The sequence below is a fragment of the Oncorhynchus keta genome, unplaced genomic scaffold, assembly GCF_023373465.1.
Source record: "Oncorhynchus keta strain PuntledgeMale-10-30-2019 unplaced genomic scaffold, Oket_V2 Un_contig_16493_pilon_pilon, whole genome shotgun sequence".
NCBI lineage: Eukaryota > Metazoa > Chordata > Actinopteri > Salmoniformes > Salmonidae > Oncorhynchus > Oncorhynchus keta.
In genome coordinates, this window is record NW_026279946.1 from 82,529 (window position 1) to 89,422 (window position 6,894).

Here is a 6,894-nt window from a genome sequence, read left to right on the forward strand (position 1 = left end):
TTCACTGGTTGCCCTTTTCTCGTGGCAACAGGTCACACATCTTGCTGCTGTGGATCTTGCTGCTATGGTGACACACTGTGGTATTTCACTTAATAGAAATGGGAATATAGGTTTCTCTCTTTCTGCCTCGCTGTATTGAACCCCCCTGTTTAATGTCCCGCCAGAGCAGTTAACTTTTAATTCACGTCACCTTTGAACCACAACCTCAAAATGGCTGCTACAAACCAAGGCTGTTGGGGGTTGTATCTGGCTGGGATTGTGTGTGCTGTGTGTGCATGAGCGTGTATGTCTGTATGCTGGTGTGTATGCTGGTGTGTATGCTGGTGTGTATGCTGTGTGTGTGTGTGTGTGTGTGTGTGTGTGTGTGTGTGTGTGTGTGTGTGTGTGTGTGTGTGTGTGTGTGTGTGTGTGTGTGTGTGTGTGTGTGTGTGTGTGTGTGTGTCTGTCTGGGTTTGGTCAAGGGGTGGGGGTTTGTTTCCTTGAGAACGTGAGAACTTTATGAAGCCTCAAGGTCAGTCAGTTGTGCTGGAAGGGATCAACAGTTGCCAGGTTTCCAACATGACTCCCTCGAACACTCAAGAATTTAGCATAAATCACACCGAATGTGGATCTGGCGTTAGTCTGCCGATCGTTCAGAGCAATGTGTTCTTTCACACCACCCTCTGTAGACGTCTGATTGCCGACATTTTCACTCGGTTTGCAAATAACAGCCGGCATTATGCTCAGAGGTGCTAAGAACTCTGGGTTATCTACTGCTGTTTCTGAGCCCTTAGGGCCCCTTCCAAACGGAACCCTAGACCCCAGCCTCCTAGGCTCTAGTGGTGATCTGAAAACACTGGATCTATGTAAACTTAGGCCCCCTTCCAAACGGAACCCTAGACCCCAGCCTCCTAGGCTCTAGTGGTGATCTGAAAACACTGGATCTATGTAAACTTAGGCCCCCTTCCAAACGGACCCCTAGACCCTCTCCTCCTAGGCTCTAGTGGTGATCTGAAAACACTGGATCTATGTAAACTTAGGCCCCCTTCCAAACGGACCCCTAGACCCTCTCCTCCTAGGCTCTAGTGGTGATCTGAAAACACTGGATCTATGTAAACTCTGCACAACTTCGTTATTAGCATGTTGCTAATCCCTATACAACATTGTTATCCACAACCCATTGTTATCCAAAACCCTAACCTTCTTGAAGGTAACAGCGCTCACTGTTGCCCCTTGTGGCCAGTCTCCACATCATCTCACAGCGTTCTCAGACATGGATAGACGTCAAATACGGACTTGTATCATGGGTGACCTGGCTGGTGTTGAGACCCCATTTGGCTAGCTGGAGTACGGACTTGTATCATGGGTGACCTGGCTGGTGTTGAGACCCCATTTGGCTAGCTGGAGTACGGACTTGTATCATGGGTGACCTGGCTGGTGTTGAGACCCCATTTGGCTAGCTGGAGTACGGACTTGTATCATGGGTGACCTGGCTGGTGTTGAGACCCCATTTGGCTAGCTGGAGTACGGACTTGTATCATGGGTGACCTGGCTGGTGTTGAGACCCCATTTGGCTAGCTGGAGTACGGACTTGTATCATGGGTGACCTGGCTGGTGTTGAGACCTCATTTGGCTAGCTGGAGTACGGACTTGTATCATGGGTGACCTGGCTGGTGTTGAGACCCCATTTGGCTAGCTGGAGTACGGACTTGTATCATGGGTGACCTGGCTGGTGTTGAGACCTCATTTAGCGAGCTGGAGTACGGACTTGTATCATGGGTGACCTAGGCTGGTGTTGAGACCTCATTTAGGGAGCTGGAGTACGGACTTGTATCATGGGTGACCTAGGCTGGTGTTGAGACCTCATTTAGCGAGCTGGAGTACGGACTTGTATCATGGGTGACCTGGCTGGTGTTGAGACCTCATTTAGGGAGCTGGAGTACGGACTTGTATCATGGGTGACCTAGGCTGGTGTTGAGACCTCATTTAGGGAGCTGGAGTACGGACTTGTATCATGGGTGACCTGGCTGGTGTTGAGACCTCATTTGGCTAGCTGGAGTACGGACTTGTATCATGGGTGACCTGGCTGGTGTTGAGACCTCATTTGGCTAGCTGGAGTACGGACTTGTATCATGGGTGACCTGGCTGGTGTTGAGACCTCATTTGGCTAGCTGGAGTACGGACTTGTATCATGGGTGACCTGGCTGGTGTTGAGACCTCATTTGGCTAGCTGGAGTACGGACTTGTATCATGGGTGACCTGGCTGGTGTTGAGACCCCATTTGGCTAGCTGGAGTACGGACTTGTATCATGGGTGACCTGGCTGGTGTTGAGACCTCATTTAGCGAGCTGGAGTACGGACTTGTATCATGGGTGACCTAGGCTGGTGTTGAGACCTCATTTAGGGAGCTGGAGTACGGACTTGTATCATGGGTGACCTAGGCTGGTGTTGAGACCTCATTTAGGGAGCTGGAGTACGGACTTGTATCATGGGTGACCTAGGCTGGTGTTGAGACCTCATTTAGGGAGCTGGAGTACGGACTTGTATCATGGGTGACCTGGCTGGTGTTGAGACCTCATTTAGCGAGCTGGAGTACGGACTTGTATCATGGGTGACCTAGGCTGGTGTTGAGACCTCATTTAGGGAGCTGGAGTACGGACTTGTATCATGGGTGACCTGGCTGGTGTTGAGACCTCATTTAGCGAGCTGGAGTACGGACTTGTATCATGGGTGACCTAGGCTGGTGTTGAGACCTCATTTAGGGAGCTGGAGTACGGACTTGTATCATGGGTGACCTGGCTGGTGTTGAGACTTCATTTAGGGAGCTGGAGTACGGACTTGTATCATGGGTGACCTAGGCTGGTGTTGAGACCTCATTTAGGGAGCTGGAGTACGGACTTGTATCATGGGTGACCTGGCTGGTGTTGAGACCTCATTTAGGGAGCTGGAGTACGGACTTGTATCATGGGTGACCTAGGCTGGTGTTGAGACCTCATTTAGGGAGCTGGAGTACGGACTTGTATCATGGGTGACCTAGGCTGGTGTTGAGACCTCATTTAGGGAGCTGGAGTACGGACTTGTATCATGGGTGACCTGGCTGGTGTTGAGACCTCATTTAGCGAGCTGGAGTACGGACTTGTATCATGGGTGACCTAGGCTGGTGTTGAGACCTCATTTAGGGAGCTGGAGTACGGACTTGTATCATGGGTGACCTAGGCTGGTGTTGAGACCTCATTTAGCTAGCTGGAGTACGGACTTGTATCATGGGTGACCTGGCTGGTGTTGAGACCCCATTTAGGGAGCTGGAGTACGGACTTGTATCATGGGTGACCTAGGCTGGTGTTGAGACCTCATTTAGGGAGCTGGAGTACGGACTTGTATCATGGGTGACCTAGGCTGGTGTTGAGACCTCATTTAGGGAGCTGGAGTACGGACTTGTATCATGGGTGACCTGGCTGGTGTTGAGACCTCATTTAGGGAGCTGGAGTACGGACTTGTATCATGGGTGACCTAGGCTGGTGTTGAGACCTCATTTAGGGAGCTGGAGTACGGACTTGTATCATGGGTGACCTGGCTGGTGTTGAGACCTCATTTAGGGAGCTGGAGTACGGACTTGTATCATGGGTGACCTAGGCTGGTGTTGAGACCTCATTTAGGGAGCTGGAGTACGGACTTGTATCATGGGTGACCTGGCTGGTGTTGAGACCTCATTTAGGGAGCTGGAGTACGGACTTGTATCATGGGTGACCTGGCTGGTGTTGAGACCTCATTTAGGGAGCTGGAGTACGGACTTGTATCATGGGTGACCTGGCTGGTGTTGAGACCTCATTTAGGGAGCTGGAGTACGGACTTGTATCATGGGTGACCTGGCTGGTGTTGAGACCTCATTTAGGGAGCTGGAGTACGGACTTGTATCATGGGTGACCTGGCTGGTGTTGAGACCCCATTTAGGGAGCTGGAGTACGGACTTGTATCATGGGTGACCTGGCTGGTGTTGAGACCTCATTTAGGGAGCTGGAGTACGGACTTGTATCATGGGTGACCTAGGCTGGTGTTGAGACCTCATTTAGCTAGCTGGAGTACGGACTTGTATCATGGGTGACCTGGCTGGTGTTGAGACCCCATTTAGGGAGCTGGAGTACGGACTTGTATCATGGGTGACCTAGGCTGGTGTTGAGACCTCATTTAGGGAGCTGGAGTACGGACTTGTATCATGGGTGACCTGGCTGGTGTTGAGACCTCATTTAGGGAGCTGGAGTACGGACTTGTATCATGGGTGACCTGGCTGGTGTTGAGACCTCATTTAGGGAGCTGGAGTACGGACTTGTATCATGGGTGACCTGGCTGGTGTTGAGACCCCATTTGGCTAGCTGGAGTACGGACTTGTATCATGGGTGACCTAGGCTGGTGTTGAGACCTCATTTAGCGAGCTGGAGTACGGACTTGTATCATGGGTGACCTAGGCTGGTGTTGAGACCTCATTTAGGGAGCTGGAGTACGGACTTGTATCATGGGTGACCTGGCTGGTGTTGAGACCTCATTTAGCGAGCTGGAGTACGGACTTGTATCATGGGTGACCTGGCTGGTGTTGAGACCTCATTTAGGGAGCTGGAGTACGGACTTGTATCATGGGTGACCTAGGCTGGTGTTGAGACCTCATTTAGCGAGCTGGAGTACGGACTTGTATCATGGGTGACCTGGCTGGTGTTGAGACCTCATTTAGGGAGCTGGAGTACGGACTTGTATCATGGGTGACCTGGCTGGTGTTGAGACCCCATTTAGGGAGCTGGAGTACGGACTTGTATCATGGGTGACCTAGGCTGGTGTTGAGACCTCATTTAGGGAGCTGGAGTACGGACTTGTATCATGGGTGACCTGGCTGGTGTTGAGACCTCATTTAGGGAGCTGGAGTACGGACTTGTATCATGGGTGACCTGTCTGGTGTTGAGACCTCATTTAGGGAGCTGGAGTACGGACTTGTATCATGGGTGACCTGGCTGGTGTTGAGACCTCATTTAGGGAGCTGGAGTACGGACTTGTATCATGGGTGACCTAGGCTGGTGTTGAGACCTCATTTAGGGAGCTGGAGTACGGACTTGTATCATGGGTGACCTGGCTGGTGTTGAGACCTCATTTAGGGAGCTGGAGTACGGACTTGTATCATGGGTGACCTGGCTGGTGTTGAGACCTCATTTAGGGAGCTGGAGTACGGACTTGTATCATGGGTGACCTGGCTGGTGTTGAGACCTCATTTAGGGAGCTGGAGTACGGACACAGACAGCGTCCCTTGGATGTGTGAAAGCTCTGCAGATTCTCTGTCCACTTATCACTTGTAGTTGATTTGCAAATCCCAATAAAAGCTTCACACTCTGCCTCGGGCCAATGCGCGCACACACACACACACACACACACACACACACACACACACACACACACACACACACACACAGACTGCCTCGGGCCAATGCACACACATTGGCACACACACACACACACACACACACACACACACACACACACACACACACACACACACACACACACACACACACACACACACACACACACACACACACACACACACACACACACACACACACACACACACACAATAACACACAATAACACAACCATCTCCAGGGTGACATCAGTGCTTGGGTGGGGTGTAGAGTTTCTCACTATCTCTGTGGTATGTATTGGAGTGTGTGTGTGACGTGCAGAGAGAGCCGTCAGCAACATGCTGTAATAGAATGCTGTGGTTAGCTTGAGGATGGTTTTCCATACAGCATCTAGCTATAACCTCATGATGAGCTACAGGACCCCTGATGTTAATGTAGCGTTAGCTATAACCTCATGATGAGCTACAGGACCCCTGATGTTAATGTAGCGTTAGCTATAACCTCATGATGAGCTACAGGACCCCTGATGTTAATGTAGCGTTAGCTATAATCTCATGATGAGCTACAGGACCCCTAATGTTAATGTAGCGTTAGCTATAATCTCATGATGAGCTACAGGACCCCTGATGTTAATGTAGCGTTAGCTATAACCTCATGATGAGCAACAGGACCCCTTATGTTAATGTAGCGTTAGCTATAACCTCATGATGAGCTACAGGACCCCTGATGTTAGTGTAGCGTTAGCTATAACCTCATGATGAGCTACAGGACCCCTGATGTTAGTGTAGCGTTAGCTATAACCTCATGATGAGCAACAGGACCCCTAATGTTAATGTAGCGTTAGCTATAACCTCATGATGAGCTTCAGGAGCCCTGATGTTAATGTAGCTTTAGCTATAACCTCATGATGAGCTACATGACCCCTTATGTTAATGTAGCGTTAGCTATAACCTCATGATGAGCTACAGGACCCCTGATGTTAGTGTAGCGTTAGCTATAAACTCAAGATGAGCTACAGGACCCCTGATGTTAATGTAGCATTAGCTATAGCTTACTCACACCTAAAGGTAGAGCAGTAGCATGATGAGCTACAGGACCCCTGATGTTAATGTAGCGTTAGCTATAGCTTACTCACACCTAAAGGTTGAACAGTAGCATGATGAGCTACAGGACCCCTGATGTTAATGTAGCGTTAGCTATAACCTCATGATGAGCTACAGGACCCCTGATGTTAATGTAGCGTTAGCTATAGCTTACTCACACCTAAAGGTAGAACAGTAACATGATGAGCTACAGGAGCCCTGATGTTAATGTAGCGTTAGCTATAGCTTACTCACACCTAAAGGTTGAACAGTAGCATGATGAGCTACAGGACCCCTGATGTTAATGTAGCGTTAGCTATAACCTCATGATGAGCTACAGGACCCCTGATGTTAATGTAGCGTTAGCTATAGCTTACTCACACCTAAAGGTAGAACAGTAACATGATGAGCTACAGGACCCCTGATGTTAATGT

The 6,894-nt window shown here is 49.9% G+C and overlaps 1 long non-coding RNA gene across 23 annotated transcripts; it reads right to left on the reverse strand.

The window, feature by feature from the left end:
* Window positions 1–483: 483 nt before the first annotated feature.
* On the reverse strand, window positions 484–6,086 carry LOC127919384 (uncharacterized). 23 transcript variants are annotated; one of them, XR_008102770.1, is made up of 7 exons: window positions 5,032–6,086; window positions 4,397–4,557; window positions 3,192–3,685; window positions 3,073–3,131; window positions 2,003–2,238; window positions 1,528–1,704; window positions 484–1,291 (listed from the first exon to the last, which is right to left on the reverse strand). It is a non-coding gene; the product is annotated as an uncharacterized LOC127919384 (long non-coding RNA). The 23 variants fall into 23 exon arrangements; XR_008102754.1 differs by lacking the exon at window positions 484–1,291 and having other exon boundaries at window positions 1,432–1,704; window positions 3,192–3,447; XR_008102752.1 differs by lacking the exon at window positions 484–1,291 and having other exon boundaries at window positions 1,432–1,704; window positions 3,192–3,566.
* Between the last annotated feature and the right edge of the window lie 808 nt (window positions 6,087–6,894).